The sequence below is a fragment of the Haliotis rubra genome, unplaced genomic scaffold (assembly GCF_003918875.1).
Source record: "Haliotis rubra isolate DU_JTF1 unplaced genomic scaffold, ASM391887v1 Scf1241, whole genome shotgun sequence".
In the NCBI taxonomy this organism is placed as follows: Eukaryota; Metazoa; Mollusca; class Gastropoda; order Lepetellida; family Haliotidae; genus Haliotis; species Haliotis rubra.
Genome location: NW_025765161.1, coordinates 192108 through 212221, shown reverse-complemented (window position 1 = coordinate 212221; position 20114 = coordinate 192108). Strand labels below are relative to the sequence as shown.

Sequence of the window (20114 nt, the reverse complement as noted above, 5' to 3'; positions counted from 1 at the left end):
AGTGATCTAGTTATAGAAATTTCGCAGCTATCTTGCATGTCACAACCCATAGAGTCACTGGACGGATAATCGAGACTGGTTGTGTTCTTGTGGTGGCTTTACCTAGTACCTCCCTTGTGTTGGGGCCCTTACTTGTGTCATATGTTCCTGTGTTTCATCAGATTGGGTGCCGCCAGTCGGACAGCATACTCTCACGTTTTCAAGATAATGTGGCATAATAATGTGCTGATACTTATTCATAAATGCATGCTTATGACATACATGTAGTCAATGGACTTTCTTGTGATTAGGGAAAGTTTTTTGTAACTTTTATGCTTATACAAACGATACTTTTGCTTTGATTATGTGATGATTGGAAAGGGTTTTCACGCTTTTAGTTTAGGATTTTAACAGTTTTCATCGCTTTAAAGAATATAGAAATATTTTTATTGCTTCTATTTCTATGGGGTCACCAGGATATGTTAATGCATTGTGTGATGCCATGCATTCTGACACAAAGTTGACATGTAGTCAGTGGACTTTCTTGTGATTAGGGAAAGGTTTTTGTAACTTTTATGATTATACTATGAAATGTTATTACGTTGTGTGACGCCAAGTATTCTGACAGTAAGTTGACATGTCACTGATAATGTTACTACATTGTGTGATACCATGTATTCTGTCAGTAAGTTGACATGTCACCGATAATGTTACTACACTGTGTGATACCATGTATTATGGCAGTAAGTTGACATGTCACCGATAATGTTACTACATAGTGTGACGCAATGTTTTATGGCAGTAAGTTGACATGTCACCGATAATGTTACTACATTGTGTGATACCATGTATTCTCAAAGTAAGTTCACATCTATGAAATCAAATCATATCAGTCTTACATGACCATCCTAGATACATTGAACACATTGGCACGTTGAACTGACCACTTCTACTGCTCACAGGACATATATCAGCTGTGAACACTGATGCCATGCTGTTCTGCTGACAACATTAAAAGAACAAATGATAATGAAATACAAGCACCATGGACTTATGTACTTTATTCATAATAAATGTTGGTTCATGAGACTTGATGTCCATTCAAAACATGGTCAGAAAGGCATATGAAATATAATATACAATTTCTGTGGTAATTTCTGTAGTACTCCTGAAGTTTAGCTTTGACATCAAATGACGCATTATTGTATCACCTGAGAAGGTAAACAATGTATGATTATAGCAAATAAAAAATTAAGGTCCCTTTGAGTTTATTTTAAATGTTATTTACTGTAGCATTTAAAGGACCTCAGTTTTATCATAAAAGTATAGTTTGTATCAAACAAGAGTCATCAGAAGATGACATATCCCCAGCCCCACATCTTTGAAAGAATAAATCATCTGACAGTTACTTAAAGTCCAGCTTGATTTTACACTAAGTGCAAATCGTTTCCATGGAAATGATGAAAACATAAATGACAAACGTCTGCAAACAGCAAAAGGCACCACTTCAAGATCTGCATCACATAGCTGCCAAGTTTTACTGAAAGATATTAAGAAGTTTTTGAAACAGAAACCCACCTCTCCTTTTGAGACTAAGTCTAAATGGAAACCATGGAAACCTAGAAAATAAAAAGACAAAATCTGTAAAAATAGCAAAAGGCACCACTTTGGGATCTGCCTCACATATCAGCCAAATTTTGCTGAAAGATATTGAGAAGCTTTTGAGTTGTGCTCTGGAAACAGAAACCTACCCCTCCCTTTTGAGACTAAGTCCGAATCGTTTCCATGGAAACCGGGAAAAATAAAAATGCCAAAATCTGGAAATAACAAAGGCACCACTGAAGGTTCTGTTTGTTATATCTACCAAGTTCTGTTGGTAAATATTGAACGGTTCTTGAGTTATGCTCTGGAAACAGAAGCCCACCCTCCCTTTTGAGACTAAGTCCGAATCGTTTCCATGGAAACCGAGAAAATAATAATCACAAAAAGTCTGCAAATAGCAAAAGGCACCACTTTGGGATCTGCCTCACATATCAGTCAAGTTTTGCTGAAAGATATTGAGAAGTTTTCGAGTTGTGCTCTGGAAACGAAGCCCACCCCTCCCTTTTGAGACTAAGTTCAATTTGTTTCCATGGAAACCGGGAAAAATAAAAATGCCAAAAATCTGCAAATAACAAAAGGCACCACTGAAGGTTCTGTTTGTTATATCTACCAAGTTCTGTTGGTAAATATTGAACGGTTATTGAGTTATGCTCTGGAAACGAAGCCCACCCCTCCCTTTTGAGACTAAGTCCGAATCGTTTCCATGGAAACCGAGAAAATAATAATCACAAAAGTCTGCAAATAGCAAAAGGCACCACTTTGGGATCTGCCTCACATATCGGTCAAGTTTTGCTGAAAGATATTAAGAAGTTTTCGAGTTGTGCTCTGGAAACGAAGCCCACCCCTCCCTTTTGAGACTAAGTTCAATTTGTTTCCATGGAAACCAGGAAAAATAAAATGCCAAAATCTGCAAATAGCAAAGGCACCATTTAAGGTTCTGTTTGATATATTTACCAAGTCTTGTTGAAAATATTGAACGGTTTTGAGTTATGCTCCGGAAATGAAGCCCATCCCTCTTTAAAGACTAAGTCCAAAACGTTTCCATGGAAACCGAGAAAATAAAAATAACAATAATCTGTAAATAGCAAAGGCACCACCTTAGGTTATATTGGACATATCTACAAATTTTTGTTGAAAATATCGAACGGTCTTTGAGTTATGCTCCTGAAACGAAAAGATTACGGACGGACGAGGCGACGACTATATCCCCTGCATTGCATGCTGTGGGGATAAAAAGTACTCCACTGTATTTGCCACAAGATGTCTCAAGACATAATTCTATCCGATTCCATAGATCTAGTTGTATGTCTTCAACCATTCAGTGTGATAAAATTCAACAACCTTGGTAGTCCCGAGCCATGGCTGGATCCAACAGATACAGGGTCTTGACTGTCGGACCTCATCGTGGCTCTTGAAGTTACCACGGTTATGGGGATACACATGATACCAGTGAAAGTCACAATCAGAGATGCTAACCCCAAAATGTTACAAAAAGTAGTAGCAAGGATCAAAATTAGTAGTTTGACCATAAAATTAGTATTTAACTGTGCTTAAAATCATGATGGATTCTGAGAAAGATAATATGACATTAATCAAGAGGGAAACTTTAATTTCACATACATTTGTAACTTCAACAGCAGATTTCCAAATTATCAGCATTACATTTCTTCTTGTGATCTCTTTTTAGCGAAAATGTATTTAATAGACAAAATATACTGAGTCAAAAAAGAAACTTCACAAAATGTAATTTGAAAAATAATGAATAATTTTTCTCTGATGATACATCTATGTATCCGAAATGGGATCCCTATCTTTCGACTCTAGAAAAACGTTAGCAAAACCCACTCAAACCCATCCATTCGTCGTGCAAATGACGTTGAGTGCCAAATCAGGTTTTGCACGTGCAGTCGATCACGTGATCTTCGCATCGAAGTTTTCTTCATATGCACGTGTTTGCATTGGCCTCAAGAATTGAAAAAACCCTTTTAAACCACAGTTCTAACAGTACTTGAACTGCCAAGATTGTCAAATGTGCAACGTGAACGTGCCGTTGGCATATTGCAAGCGGGAAGATCAGTTATTGACGTCGCAAGAGCAATGCGATGCTGCCGTCGTACTGTGTATGACTTGCGAGGTCGTCTACAACAAACTGGCACTGCTTCTGATTGCCCAAGGTCGGGCCGTCCACGTGTGACGTCACGAGCAGAAGACCATCAAATCGTCCTACGTCACCTACGTGACAGATTTCTGCCGGCTACACGAACCAGAGCTGAGATGTTTAGAGGTCGACTGTACTCACAGACCATTGGAAATCGGTTGCGGGCTGCCAATCTCCATTCTCGACGTCCATATCGTGGGCCAATATTGACGCCGTTTCATCAACGTCAACGTTTGCTGTGGGCCCAACGTCACCTCCGATTGACCCAGAGACTGGAATCGAGTCTACACTCAGATTCGCGGACGGCAGGCATAGAGTCTGGAGACGATGTCGTGAACGGTATGCCCAATGTTGTGTACAGGAAGTCGACAGATTCAGGGGCGGAAGTTGCATGGTGTGGGGGGCTTTCTGTGGGAACAACTGTCCCTGACTTCTGGTCATCCGTGGAAACCTCACAGCTGCTGCTTAACGCGACCAGGTGCTCACCCCTGAACTCGTTCCTGTCATGGTGGCTCATGGCCCAGGTCTACACTTCCAGCATGATAATGCTCGGCCGCATACCGCGATGTTGACACGAAATTTCCTTAAAAACGCTGGAATCAACGTCATGGACTGGCCATCGAGGTCCCCTGACCTTAATCCAATAGAGCACGTTTGGGATGCACTTGGGAGAAGGCTTCGTGGTCTTAGGAACCAACCTCAGAATGTGCAGGAACTTGGCGCTGCCTTGCAAGAGCAGTGGCGCAGAATCCCCAACCACGTGTTCACAAGCATCAGGCAGTCGATGAGGAGACGGTGTTTGGCAGTGGTGAATGCGCGGGGTGACCATACACGATATTAAACTGAGAAATTTCGCATTTTTATTCTTGTGACTTGACATTCTATATACCCATGTTTTGGAACGGCGGTGTAGCCTAATGGAACTGATTATGGCACTGTCAGTGTATCGAGTACATCACACAGATCTCAGCAATGAAATAATAACAATTCAAACATCTTACCATCTCTTGTTCTTTTATAGTGCCCTGAAGAAAGAATGTGAAGTTTCTCTTTTGACTAAGTATATATGTTTTTGTCTATATATCCGACTTTCAATCAGTTTTCTTCAAATTTCATAGAATTTCAAGTGCAGTCATATTGGCGTAGTTTGAGGCTAAAATTCGTAACGACTACGATAAAATTGTAGAGGTTGGCATCTCTGCGCAAAATATACACTCTCACACACATCATACACACAGACACAAAACACAATGCACACCAACTCTCTCCATGTTCTTTCCTAAGGCTATGACCTTGTAACGCAACTCGCATTTAATCTTTATAACAGTAAATATAAACATAATTTACACCAAAATATATGCTTGTATTGGATGAAACTAAAACATACAACACAGTTTCTAAGTATCACAGTAAGATATAAATATTTTATCTCCATATCAGGGTTTTCAATATAAGCAAGTGGATGAAGAGTTAAGTTTAATTGGGGAGAAAACTATAACAAGTGGCCTTTCAAATCTGAGGCAAAATGAAAAAGAAAGAATTACTGTTAGTCAAGGTTTTGTTTGGTCTGTCTTCATTAGACCAAAACCAAATTCATCAATCGTATACAGATCTTTACTCCCAAATACTGACTGCAGCTTGGAAACGTTTTCTAAAGACATGTCACAAATAAATCAGATGCTAGAAATATTACTGCATCCTGTCTTTTCCATAGTGTGTCATTTACTCTGTTATGCCTTCTACTGCAGTATGCCTATTCATGTAGTATACCTTTTCCTGCAGTATGTGTGCCTATTATTGTAGTATGCCAATTCCTGTAGTATGCCTATTCCAGTAATATGCCTATTCCTGCAGAATGTCAATTCCTGTAATATGCCTATTCCTGCAGTATGCCTATTCCTGCAGTATATATGCCTATTCCTGCAGTATATATGCCTATTCCTGCAGTATGTATGCCTATTCCTGCAGTATATATGCCTATTCCTGCAGTATGTATGCCTATTCCTGTAGTATGTCTATTCATGCGGTATGTGTGCCTATTATTGTAGTATGTCTATTCCTGTAGTATGCTTATTCCTGAAGTATGCGACCGCCACGTGTAGTGGTAAGAGGGAAGGTCACGGGTTCTATCTCTGGCAGCGTCATACCAAAAGAGGATAAAATATGGTACTTGTTGGTCCCTGCCTGTCGCTCGGCATTGGGTACAGCAAGGACACACACACACATGTATCATCATAGAAGTGAAATATTCTTAAGTACGAAGTTAAACCCAATTTCACCGCCCTCCCTGTACTATGCCTATTCCAGTAATATACCTATTCCTGTAGTATGCCTTTTCCTGTAGCATGCCTATTCGTGTAGTATGCCTATTCATGTAGCATGCCTATTCCTGTAGTATACCCATTCCAGTAGCATGTCTATTCCTGTAGTATGCCAATTCCAGCAGTATGCCTATTCCAGTAGCATGCCTATTCCTGTAGTATGCCAATTCCAGCAGTATGCCTATTCCAGTAGCATGCCTATTCCTGAAGTATGCCAATTCCAGCAGTATGCCTATTCCTGTAGTATGCTTATTTCTTGTAGTATGCCTATTCCAGTGGTATGCCTATTCCTGTAGTATGCCTATTCAGGTTTATGCCAATTACTACTATTACATTACTTTGCCTACTTCTGTATTTCCTTATTAGGAGTCCTGTTACTTCTTCAAATCCTGCACTTGTATCTATGATCAGACTTCTGCACAGTGATTCATTTCACCTTAAGGAAAACAAATCTCCACAGCCATTCATGGCACCATAAGGGACACAAATCTACATAGTGATTCCTGACACCTTAAGGGACATGACATGCCTTTGCTGTGATATTCGAGTCCCAACATGTATCAATATATATGTACTTACTTTGATATTCCAAGAGATGCTCCCAAACAACTAGTTTGTGTTTACTTGCACGACTGATTGTGTAACACCTATATGTACCAGTGATCAAATGAAGGCCACACCAATCAGGATGGTATCAGCCAGTGTTAATCACAATAAACGCAATATCACTTTTGGAAACCATACATAAATTCAATGCATAATGTGCAACATAATATCAGACATAAACTTGTGTTACATGGGGGATTACTCACACTCCCAAGCCACAGATTAATTCAAGTTTTTCCCCTGAGGTCCATCCATTGCAACTGTGCACTTGTGTGACTAGTTCAGGGAATGTGTAATGGACTAGTCAGCGATGCCTGGATGCAATGGCAACAGTCCATAGGCAGAGTGATGCGGTCAAACATCTCAATTTCCATTGACTTCCATAACATACAGTATCCACTCATTAAAATTCAAAAACAGAGGCCCAGATAAGCTGCGTATCCGGGTAAAATACGCATAGAAAATTTCCAATTACGCATTGAAAATAATTGTTGCGTACCAATTACGCATTGAAAATGTTAGATACGCAAAAGTTTAGAACAAATGCGTACGGAATATATTTATAAAAATCGCTTGCGTAATGAAAAAGACATCGATTGCTATCAAGTTGTAATGTTAGTATAGGACAAGTGTTGTACTGTCAGTATAGGATGAGTGATTTTTTATGAAATGATTTCCATTATATTTAAGTTGGTTTTGATTAGGTATGACATAAGGCAGAACATACCTGCTTAGTAAACGTACTCAATGACATATACTTAGGTGAGTAAAATGACTGAAATACGCACATATTTGAAAGCAGTGGGTTATGCAAAATGAAATACCCACTCAACATTCATAATACCTACTCCAAAAAAATACAGTGGGTACCATACAGTACCCACATGAGCTAAACCTTATCTGGAGCTCTGCAAAAATATGATGGCGCATCTAATCTATACAGTCTTATCTAATCTACACACCGTCTTATCTTGTGTGGTCATGTGCACAGAGCCCAGGCCTAGATTTTTTAAGCTCTCTTAGCACTACGATAGTCGTGTCATACATTAACATTAACTTACGACTATCTTAGCGCTAAGAGAGCTTCAAAAATCTAGGCCCAGGTCACTAATCAGTTGAAGTTAAGCAATCTTGGAGCGGAGAGTCTTGGATGGGTGACCGTGTTTGGCAGCTTGACTCCTGTGAGTTTCTGGTACTTCAGTTCTGACCCATAATGAGGCATATGTGACACATATTGGTCTCATCCTAAGCAAGTGGATTTGTTCCTAAATTGCCTCTGTTCACCCAGCAGTGAATGGGTACCCGGTGGGATAAGTAATGTGACTGTTAACCTTCTAATGCCTCACAGACAGCTTGGGTTATCCAGGTAATAATATGTTATCGCTTTGATCATGCACTTACACTATATACACTGAACCACACAGTGGAGTTTGACTATTAACAAGTAACAAACCCAGTCTATGTCCAGGTATGGACATGGATTCAAACTCGGACAACATTGCTGATCCATACCTTCAAGAATCACCATGACACTACATGTTTTGGCTTTCTGTCAGTTTGCTGAAAACTAACTGTTTGAGAGGCATTCTAGAAGTTGTATGCAATAGGAATGACAAGACCTTATGGATGATCAAATATACAATAAAGAAGTTGATCAACCATAAAGACTCATTCCTGCTGAAAATTGTCTTCGAAATTCCATTACATGCTTTATAGTGTCTTTGTAATCACAATTCCCCTATCAGTTTCGGGGTTTATGTGATATTAAACAGGTTTTTCGGAAAGATCTGCAACTGAGGAAGAAGAAGAGTTTGGATCAGAAATTTGGGGGCCGATTGGCTCTATGCCGGAAGAGTTTCCATCAGCAAGGGGAAAGAGGTTGACACGGACGTCCATCCGAAGTTTTGGGTCTGCTTCCACTTGAGCACTGTGTTCATGCAAAGGCTCCTGACGGGCTCCAGTTGTGGGTTCAACTGGCTCACGGGGCTCGAGATTTTTAAGCCGCCCCAATTGGTCTCGGAGATTTTGCTCCGTCAGGTAAGCATACATGGGCATGGCATTGTCCCAATGAAGCTTCAGATAGGTGTTGTACGTTTGGCGCCCACCACGCTGAGGCGTACATCATCAGGCCCTCATCAATATTATTATTATGTTTTACAGATTAAGATACATTATTATTAAGTGATATTATACGTAATATACCTATTAGTATATTATATTGTTCTAATGAAGATATTACCCTGTTGTGATCTGAATAAGATCATGAGGAAACATATCTTTTGTTAAATACGGTAACCTGTTTGAATCACTAAGCATGCTTTGACAGCATAGCCGGAAGAGCCACATTCTACGCTCACGCGACCATAACTATTGCCGAGACAGCCACATCAAATTTGGCTATCTGTTTTTGAAAAGTGGTTTTCCCGAACTGTGACCACTAACCCTCTAGAGCCTCATAGGCTATGTCACATCTAACCCTCTAGAGCCTCATAAATGTGGTTTTCCCGAACTGTAACCATTCACCCAGCAGTGAATGGGTACCCGGTAGGATAAGTCATGTGACCACTCACCCTCTAGAGGCTCATAGGCAGCTTGGGTTATAAGGGGTAATAATGTCTATAATGTCGTATGCGCTCAGAGCATGTCCGTGCGGTCTTTCGGTCCCAGGTACAATTAGCTTGTCCTGTTATACCAGGGTCAGTCCCAGAGAAGCGCATCTGACAGCTTCAAGTAGCTTCTAACTTCTAAACCACAAAGGTTTGTACACCTAGTATGAATGCACCTAATACCCTACTACGAGTGCTGTTTTCTAATGTTAATGAAATAGTTAGCTATGTTTTTTAGGTGAGCTTTTCTAGTCAACGTGTTTTCATTGGGTAATATTTTAAAACTGTGTAAATTGATATTCTTAGTTTTCCAACATTAGTGGCTCTGAAAAAAATGGACACATTTGTATTTCCTTAAAATATGAATATTGAGAGGGATTGTTTTCATAAAAGAGCTGCACGAGTAAAGTAGAGGATGGGGTCTTTTAAATGAAAAGGTGATATTTTTTCGGTAAACTGTCTACTGTTGCTGTGAGTAGGTTTTATTACACCGCAACGGGACCCTACAACTGGAAATGACGCCACCGTAAGTATAGAGGCTGTAGAGTCCCCACGTCATTTCAACCACAGCACATCCGGGTATTCCAACAGACGCTGGCTCCATTCTGTGTACGGTGTTGGTGCAAACAATACATAATTATCTTTGTGGGACGTTATGCTGTTCTAAGACGTCAGCGTGGACATTTACTAGGACGATTTTGTGTAAACGTTCAGGCATGGTGAGGTGAGGTGAGGTGAAATTGGGTTTAACGTCGTGCTTGAGAATATTTCGCTCATATGACGACGTGCATGGGTGTGTATGTGTATGTGCGGCTGCTTGTACTAGCCCAGACTGAAGCTGGTTTTATAGTGCTAGCCCACTGAGATACCATGCCGCAATGAAGCATGAATACTCCACTCAGACACATTATACTGACTCCGAGCCTACCAGTCCTTGTTGTACTCATTAATGCCGACAAGTACCATATTTTAACGTCTTTTGGTATGACGCGGCCTGGGATCGAACCCGCGACCTTGCGCTCTCCGGGCGGACGCTCTAACCACTACACCACGGAGGCGGTCTCAGGCATGGAATCTTAGGCACTGGCTTAGAGTGTGGTTCAGTTATAAACCTCGTTTTAGGTCGACATCGGCGAACCAGTTTCAACAGACATAGGAATGAACATGCTTCGGCCCAAACAGAGCAGCTGATGTCTGAGACCAGGACTTCGGGAGTGGCATTGTAAAGATATGGGTAACCATATCCTGTACCCACCTGGTGCACGTGTAGTGAGTAAGCTGGGTTTTACACCGCTTTTAGCTGTCACGGCGGGGAACACCAGAACTGGGCTTCACACATTGTGCCCATGTGGGAAATCGAACCCGGGTCTTCAACGTAACGAGCGGAAGCTTTAACCACTAGGCTACCCCACCGCCTCTGGTGCATGTGCAAGGCAGTTTGCAGCTTAAAGAACAAATAACTTTTGTTTTTTGTACTCTTTTAACCATTACATATGTGGTTAGTCTTAAGCGGAACACCAAATTCGTTCTTAAAAAACTTGTGGTTAATAAATACCGAGTGATTAAAAGTTGCCAAAAAGTCGCCAACTTCACTCTCGACCGCCAACGAAACCACAATGAGAGGTTACCTAACTCTGTCGCCAATGACCTTATGTGAGGAAGGATTTTCAGTTAGTTGTATATATAGTCACTCTCCTACCCAGAGTTCCATGCGGCAAGCCAGCATAGTATCTCTGCCACAGGCCAGAAAAATGTGACGATACGTCACATTTTACACAGTCCTTTCAAACAAATAAATATACAGATAGGAAATTCCCTCAAGTACAGTTAAAATCAATTACCACATAGAACATGAACATAGTTGTATTCACAGGAAAGCAAACGAAGTAGATAGCACTGCACTACTTGAAATGCGCGCAGTGAACCATTGTTTCCATCAGTTGTTCGGCTCACCTTCCTTCCGATAGCCCCCTCAAACACACACACACACACACACACACACACACACACACACACACACACACACACACACCTAACGCTACTATTTTGGCTACTTACGCCAGTGGCAATTCAATATACCTGTACAGGTTCTAGTAATCGATAATAATTACCCTATATAATGATATCTTTACTACTTATGACGTATTTTGGGTATACTAATTCCCGCGGTATCAGTTACACTGTCCATGTAGTGTTGTTCCGTGCCAGTGCACTGCAACATATAGTTTACCGTGATCTTTAGATTACGAGAGCTCATACCGTTGGAATTAGTATGTAAAACAGATCCAAGCCATCTCTTCACCTCGTTCCATCAGTCTACCTGATGTGGCGTAATGTATGTAGCGACTTTGGTGTTGACTTGTGCTGCCTCATGTAAGCTACGTCTCGACATGGGCGCCGCCATGTTGTGACGTCATAGCGAGGTGTTTTAGAAGGTTTCGTATCTAGGATTTTACGTCACAATAGAAATAACGGAGATGAGGGATTTCTTCGATTAACGGTTGAGACAGACAGACGAATCACTGAGAGTTGGATGGTTGCATCTCCATCGTAGGGAAGAAAACCATGAATAACATGTAAGTTTACACCCGGCTTGCCGGAGGCACTATACTCGAAGAAGCGCATGTAAAATCTTTCTACTGTTGTAACTATATTTATTGTACTGTACCTTATAACTTGTAGAGTAACGCTTTGGGCGGCGTGATTGCATATGTCTTTACTGTTAGAAGTTTGCTATTGTTTATAATAAATTTTGCTGTTGGTAACTTTTATGACTTGTGAAATCATTTACTAGTTAAAACTGTTGTGTTGCCGTGGCTGGAAGAGAGTGATCCACATACCCACATTGTCGTAGTAAATACCTCTCCAGCCACCCGTCGACCGTTACAGTTTTATGGTGGCAGCGGTGGGGGTCCATTTTGGATCACCTAGTAAACTGTGACTAGTAAATTAATTTATTATAAATGTCAAGTAATATAGTGAGTAATTTGCAGTTTTATTAAATCATTTGTATAGTACTGAATATATTAGTCATGGCAAGTCCTTTGAGTAGTGCTGATCCTTTGGATGGTCCTGCTGGAAACTTACGTTCTCGTCGGATGCAAATCAATCCAGAGTTAAACTCTGAGTTAAATTCGGGAACATTCTCCCCAGGTTACATGAACAATTCTCCTGTTCATAGACAATCTTTTGTTGAACCTGTACCACCACCAAACACACCACCTGCCATGGTGAGCTCAGATTCAAACTTATTGGGTCTTGTGTCACAGCTGTCAAGCTGCATGATAAGTCTATCACAGAGAATTGATTCTCTAGGTCGCTCTGCTAAGAATAATTCTGTGGGAAGAATTTCGGCTTCAGCTGCAAAAATTTAATGGTACCGGTGATTACCGTGTGTTTGAGTCACAGTTCTCAAACCTTGCAGCCCAGTCCGACTGGAGTAATGCTCAAGCCGCCCAAATAATGGGTTGCGCTCTGGAGGGGGGGTAGCTCAGAAATTCTATTCTGGCTTACCTGAGAGACAAAGATGTGATTTTGTGTGGCTCTCTCAATGTTTGAGAAGAAGATATGCTAGCTCTCTTCCGGATGTGAGGCAAGAAGAATTGCTCACCCGTGTTCGCCAGCCAGGAGAACGAATTGCTGATTTGCGTGATGAAATCTGGTGTCGTGCTCAAGGTGCTTACCCGGATTTGTCGTACGAACTACAAGAAAGGCTTGCTTTTGTTGCGGGCTGTAGGGAAGGAATTACGACTTCGATTCATGGACCGTGGGGTCAGTACACTTCAAGAGGCAGTTGATGTTGCTGAGATGTACGAGTCCATCGTAGGGAAGCCCGGTCAGAACAAACCGGTGAGAGCTCTCAGTCCTCATCCTTCTTCTGGGAGAAGAGTTCACTTCAAGAAGGGAGGATTCAGAGGACCAGCGCTTTAAGATGTTGACTGATCAATTGTCAGAGCTTCAGAAGACAGTTGAACGATTGGCCTCTGTACAGCAGCAGCAGTCGTATTCAAGACGTCACCAGTATCAGTCTAGAGGCCGCCCAGGTCACCAAAGATCTGGAGATAAGAATAAACATGTCAGTGGTTCAGAGCATCATCAATCTTTTTCCCGAGAGAGAAAAAGATCAGGGGAACGGAGGCACTCCTCTCTCTCGTTCACCGAGTACAGGCAGACACTCCAGTACCTGTTATAAATGCAGTGGGACTGGACACTGGGCATCCGAATGTCCAAGTAAATGCCACATTACCGAGCAATCGGGAAACGATCACCCACCTTCCCGGGTTTAGGTCGGGATTTGGTGGAGTCTGATAAAAATGGAGCCGCAAATCCTAAAATAACAAAAACAAGAGGTCATATGGAGGGAGAGATTTGTTTGGTTTCTGATCAAGGGGGGACAACTCCTTCAACACTCACTCCATCTGACGCGATTCCTGTCAAGGCCAATTTCCGAGCCTGTTTCAATATTGGCGATAAAGGCCAACTTGTCAATCTTAAGATTGGAAACGCTTACTTCACCGCTGCTAGTGGATACCGGTAGCCAGGTATCTCTAGTGTCCCCTGCCGCGAGTAAACGATTGTCTTCATCTGTAGCTGTCAGTTCCGTGGACTTCATGCTTGAAGCTGTAAATGGAAGTCTGTTTAAAGCCCATGGTCTTTTTCAAGCACCTGTTCATGTGAGTGATGATATTTACCCCACTGTGGAGGAATTTCTGATTGCAGAGGTGGATAATTCCCATGAATGTGATGGTATTCTTGGAGTAGATGTGTTGGAGAGACTTGAGGGTCTGATTGACATCGCTGGGTCGAGAATCCGGATGCTTGGCAGTTGGTTGCCAATGGTTGGATCAGAAACCACTGTCAGCATTGCTGATGACGTTCACCTACCACCTCACTCCGTTTCCTACGTCCAAGTTTCCTTGCCGGGAGTTAATCAAAAACCGTCCTCAGTCCTTGTTGAACCCTGTAAAGACATACTTTTTACACAAGGTTTAATGATGAGTAACTCCATAGTTCATAATGAAACTAAAGCAGCCACAGTTAAAGTCATTAATGTTTTAGACAGCGAATACACTTTAACTAAGGGGATAATTATAGGTCAATGTTATGGGACTAAAGTCATAGAACCTAACATAATCCCAAAGAGAGTTTCTAAGGTTAGGGTTGCAAATCCCGAGGTTCCCGAACACTTAGTAGATTTGTTCGAGAGAAGCCAAGATAATCTTACCCTGGAACAACAGGAAAAACTCAGAGATCTCCTGTATACTTACAGAGATATTTTTGCTAAGAACGATGATGACCTAGGTCGTACAGGTCTGGTGAAACACCGTATTGATACTGGGGATGCTAGACCCATCAAGCAAGCTCCACGTCGCCAAACTCTTGCTAAGCAAGAAGCAGAGGAGAAAGAGGTTGCCCGAATGTTAGAGCAAGGCGTTATTCGTCAATGGAATAGTCCTTGGTCTTCCCCAACGGTATTAGTGCAGCGCGCTGATGGTCGATGGAGATATTGCTGTGATTTTAGGATGCTCAATGGTGTTTCTCGTAAGGACAGCTATCCCCTTCCTCGAATAGACGATTGTATTGACTGTCTAGGAGGGGCAACCATGTTCTGCACGATGGACCTTCAAGCAGGCTACTGGCAAGTGGAGATGGACCCTCGAGATCGAGAGAAAACAGCTTTTGTCACTCGTTCAGGACTCTACGAGTGGAATGTCCTCCCATTCGGACTTTGTAATGCTCCGAGTGTTTTTGAGAGACTAATGGAAACATTCTTGAGAGGCTTACAGTGGAGTGAATGTCTCTGTTTTCTTGACGATATAATTGTCTTTGCAAATTCCTTTGATGAGGCACTTTTACGACTAAAATCTGTTTGGGACAGGCTGACTGTAGCAGGTTTAAAGTTAAATCCTAAAAAGTGTCATCTCTTCAGAGAGAAAGTCAACTTTCTCGGCCATGTAATTTCTGCTGACGGGGTTCACACCCAGCCAGAGAAAATAAACTCTGTTAGATTGTGGCCTACTCCTAGATCTCGCAAAGAGATTTTACGATTCCTGGGGCTTGCAAACTATTATCGGAGATTTATCAAAGACTTCTCCAGAATTGCAAGACCCCTTACCTTGCTTACCAGTCCCTCAGTTGATTTTGAGTGGACTGAGTGTACTGACCGAGCATTCATGAATCTGAAAGAGGCTCTCACCTCAGCACCCATATTTGGTTTTCCTGCCCAGGAAGGTGCCATGACCTTGGACACAGATGCCTCCGGTGAGGGAATTGGAGCAGTCCTGTCCCAAGATCAGAATGGCAGGGAAGTGGTTTTAGGTTACTACAGCAAGTGTCTCACCCCGGCAGAGAAAAACTACTGTGTTACACGCCGGGAGCTCCTAGCTGTGGTTACAGCATGTCGGTACTGGCATCCCTATGTCTTTGGCAGGCCAGTGACTGTGAGAACAGACAACTCTGCGGTAGTCTGGGCCAAGCGAATAAAGCGACCAGTGAACCAAATGGCTCGTTGGCTTCAAGAACTTGGTAATTATGATTTGACCGAGGTTCACCGACCTGGTAGGAAACATTGGAATGCTGATGCCTTGAGCCGTCGTCCCTGTGAGCAATGCCCACAATGCAGGGGAGTGGACGGACCATGCAGTGTAGAGGTTCCTGACATCAAGGCTTTCTGTTCTGCTATCACCAGATCCCAATCTGCAAAACAAAAGGATATGGGTTTCAGTTGTGAAGAGATGAGAGAGTTGCAGCTCCAAGACCCAGATATCAGCCCAATTTGAAAGCTAGACAACAAAACAAGCGCCCCGAGTGGGAGGCAGTTTCTGCACTGTCTGAAGCATGCAAAGCCCTATGGGGTCAGTTCGACCGTTTGTCAGTTAGGCAAGGTGTGTTGCATAGGAGATGGGAGAGCAACGATGGAAAGGAGTGGCGATGGCAAATAGTTATACCATCAATCAGACGTAGAGCAATCCTTGAAGCTTGTCATAACTCACCTTTAGGAGGGCATCTTGGCGTCCTGAAGACATTCGCCAAAGCTGAGCAGTCCTACTACTGGGTAGGGATGAAGATGGCAGTCCGAGATCACTGCCTTCAGTGTGACAAGTGTGTCGCCAGGAAGAGTCCAAGGAAACAAAAAGCTCCTATGAAGGAGTATACCACCGGCTCCCCAATGGAGAGACTAACCACTGACATCATGGGTCCAATGGACCGCACATCAGCTGGCAACAAGTATATACTTGTTGTTACTGACTCGTTCACTAAGTGGACAGAAGCCTTTGCCATCCCAAATATTGAGGCAAAGACAGTGGCAAAGAAAATTGTTGAGGAGTGGGTATGTCGTTATGGTACCCCTAAATTCATACATAGTGATCAGGGTAGGCAGTATGAAGCCAATTTGTTCCAGGAACTATGCAAATTGTTGGGAGTGGTGAAAACAAGAACCACTTCTCTCCGACCTCAGGCAAATGGCCAGGTCGAGCGTTTCAATCGTACCCTAGCTGCCATGTTGAGCATTTACACAGACGAGAAACCACGATATTTGGACAAACATCTTCCCTTTGTGATGGCGGCATACAGAAGCTCAAAGCATGAGTCAACTGGCCAAACCCCAAACAAACTCATGTTAGGTAAGCAAGTGCGCATGCCCTTCCACCTGGTTACTGGTGATCCTAATGACCAGCAGCTCACCAGGGATGAGTATGTAGAGGAGGTCAAGCAGCAGTTGGAAAAAGCTTTCGAATCGGCACGGAAAGCACTTAAGCGCTCTTCAGAGGTGCGAAAGAAGCGTTATGATGTTGGAACAAGAGAGTCACGACTTAAAGTTGGTCAACCTGTGTGGTTGTATAACCCCCCACAGAAGTACCAAGTTAAGTTATAAACTGACTCCAAAATGGTCGAAAGGTTGGGTTGTCACCAAGGTGATTGATGACATCACCTACCGCATTCAAAACGACATCAACAATCCTCCCCGGGGTGGTTCATGTAGACCGTCTACTGCCATACCTAGGGAAGGAACCACCAAACTGGTTCCATTCCAAGCAGAATGCTTGAGTTCACTGCCTCTATGGTCCATTGTCCTGAAACACTGGGAGATAAAAACATTAAGAGAAGATATGAATTGCTGACGTCACGAATGAATTCTGTATATTCAGTTATCTAGATATCTATCAAGATTTAAAATTTAGGCGTGTTGGATGCTGTCTGATAGAAATTAGTTGATTGAGGAAATAGAATGACTGGTTCATAGGCTTAATAGCGAGACTAAATTGTAGATGTTGGATCAACCAATAGTACCCTAAAAGCCTAAAAGACATGTTGTTGTTGGAATAACATGGGGAATGGATCTCTCTCTCTTGTTGCCCCGTTCATAACAAACATTTTTATATTATATCATCCTACCTACTATGTAATATGTAAATTCTAATCTTCAGGACCGAAAAATCTGTCAGCTCACCCTCCCCAGGGGAGGAGGTGCTCATCCTGGATGAGAACACAACCATCGACACAAACATGGACCTTCCTGCAGAAGCAGAGCAGGATATACATTTCCAGTCTGGAATGGATTGCCCGGCATGTCCGGAGCGAAGCATATTCACACACTTTCCGGCATTTCAGCACCACTGGACAATGAGACATAGGCCCCAGTTGACCATCTTCCATTGTCCTGTCCTGGATTGCCGAGCGACCTACCATATGTTCCCGGACTTGACCCGGCACTATATGAGGCATCACACCAGCAAGCGGGCCAACCCAAACAACATGATACAGGCTTGCAGGAAGGCTAGGACGACTGTGGCAACGAACAAGGGGTTCATGCACCCAGGGAAATGGACCTTCCCGGCTCGGATGTCAAAGAAGGCAGCCAAAGTTACACCCGCACCTTCCCAATCAACACAGAAGGAGTTACCAGCAGAACCAGTAGATGTCCAGTCCGCTCCTGAGCCGACTGAGAAAGAGAGTAGACCAGTTTCCGTTGGTGAGGTTATTCCGAACCAGTGGGAACTGGCCTATGATCGGGCCCAGCTTGAGATACAGGCACTGAAATGTCAAGTTTCCCAGCTGGAGAGACAGATAGCCAGGTCAGTTCCGAGCTGGCCTACCACCTTCGACATTCCTCTGACCAAACCGACACTGGATGATTTCATCCGGTCTGGCAGAGAAGCTATGGCTGTCCTTCACGAGGCAGAGGATAGACGGTTCAACGAGCAGTTAACTTTGCGCAGACAAGCTGATGCCTACATCCGAATAATGACCAAGTAAGCTGCCGTTATACTTCGCAACTCTGGAACTATCTCCTGATCTCTGGATCTCTCTGGAACTATCTGTGGATCTCTCTAGAACTATCTCTGGATATCTCTGGAACTATCTGTGGATCTCTCTGGAACTATCTCTGGATATCTCTGGAACTATCTGTGGATCTCTCTGGAACTATCTGTGGATCTGCTGAACTGTGTGGACCTTACTATTTTGAACTGTATTTATTCTGGAACTGTGGAAGATATATGTATATTTGTGATGATTGTGAATAATTCTTGGGAATGGTAAGTAGGTAAGTTTTCTTGATTGTATGCTATATGAATTCCACATTATGCCAGTATTATTATCTGTATGAATGTACTGTATATATCATAATTACCATACCTTTGTATATATGTATATCCTCTTATGTCAGTAAATCGAGACGATTTAAGAATAAAAGAGGGGATATTGTAATGTACAGGGTAATCGATAATAATTACCCTATATAGATATCTTTACTACTTATGACGTATTTTGGGTATACTAATTCCCGTGGTATCAGTTACACTGTCCATGTAGTGTTGTTCCGTGCCAGTGCACTGCAACATATAGTTTACCGTGATCTTTAGATTACGAGAGCTCATACCGTTGGAATTAGTATGTAAAACAGATCCAAGCCATCTCTTCACCTCGTTCCATCAGTCTACCTGATGTGGCGTAATGTATGTAGTGACTTTGGTGTTGACTTGTGCTGCCTCAGGTAAGCTACGTCTTGACATGGGCGCCGCCATGTTGTGACGTCATAGCGAGGTGTTTTAGAAGGTTTCGTATCTAGGATTTTACGTCACAATAGAAATAACGGAGATGAGGGATTTCTTCGATTAACGGTTGAGACAGACAGACGAATCACTGAGAGTTGGATGGTTGCATCTCCATCGTAGGGAAGAAAACCATGAATAACATGTAAGTTTACACCCGGCTTGCCGGAGGCACTATACTCGAAGAAGCGCATGTAAAATCTTTCTACTGTTGTAACTATATTTATTGTACTGTACCTTATAACTTGTAGAGTAACGCTTTGGGCGGCGTGATTGCATATGTCTTTACTGTTAGAAGTTTGCTATTGTTTATAATAAATTTTGCTGTTGGTAACTTTTAAGACTTGTGAAATCATTTACTAGTTAAAACTGTTGTGTTGCCGTGGCTGGAAGAGAGTGATCCACATACCCACATTGTCGAAGTAAATACCTCTCCAGCCACCCCGTCGACCGTTACAGTCAAGTGTGCAACCGCAGACAGTTACAGACGCTGTGTTCATTCAACCATAACATTGTATTGCAAGTACCGCGAAGGCTACGCTCATTGAACCGAGAAGCGTGACGATTTTAGCCTTATATATAACACCTCTCCTGTCTTTCATTCTGTGTGGAGTTCTGTGTGATGTTCATCCATCCTAGTATTTTGTTCTCAAAACTTTATTTCATGTAATTTGTTTGGTCTCAACCCTGAGCCGCATTCAGTTGAACGCCGCAAGTCATTTAGAAAATAGACACACGTATAAGTGCAGCAAATTGGTTGACAAACACCCGAATATGTTAAAAAATA

General features: G+C 42.4%; 1 long non-coding RNA gene across 1 annotated transcript in view; it reads left to right on the top strand.

The window, feature by feature from the left end:
* The first annotated feature begins 452 nt into the window (after positions 1-452).
* LOC124266255 overlaps positions 453-20114 on the top strand; it is a 34042-nt gene continuing 14380 nt past the window's right edge. Inside the window, exon 1 of the long non-coding RNA XR_006895699.1 lies at positions 453-838. This is a non-coding gene — a long non-coding RNA (uncharacterized LOC124266255). The remainder of the gene's footprint in view (positions 839-20114) is intronic.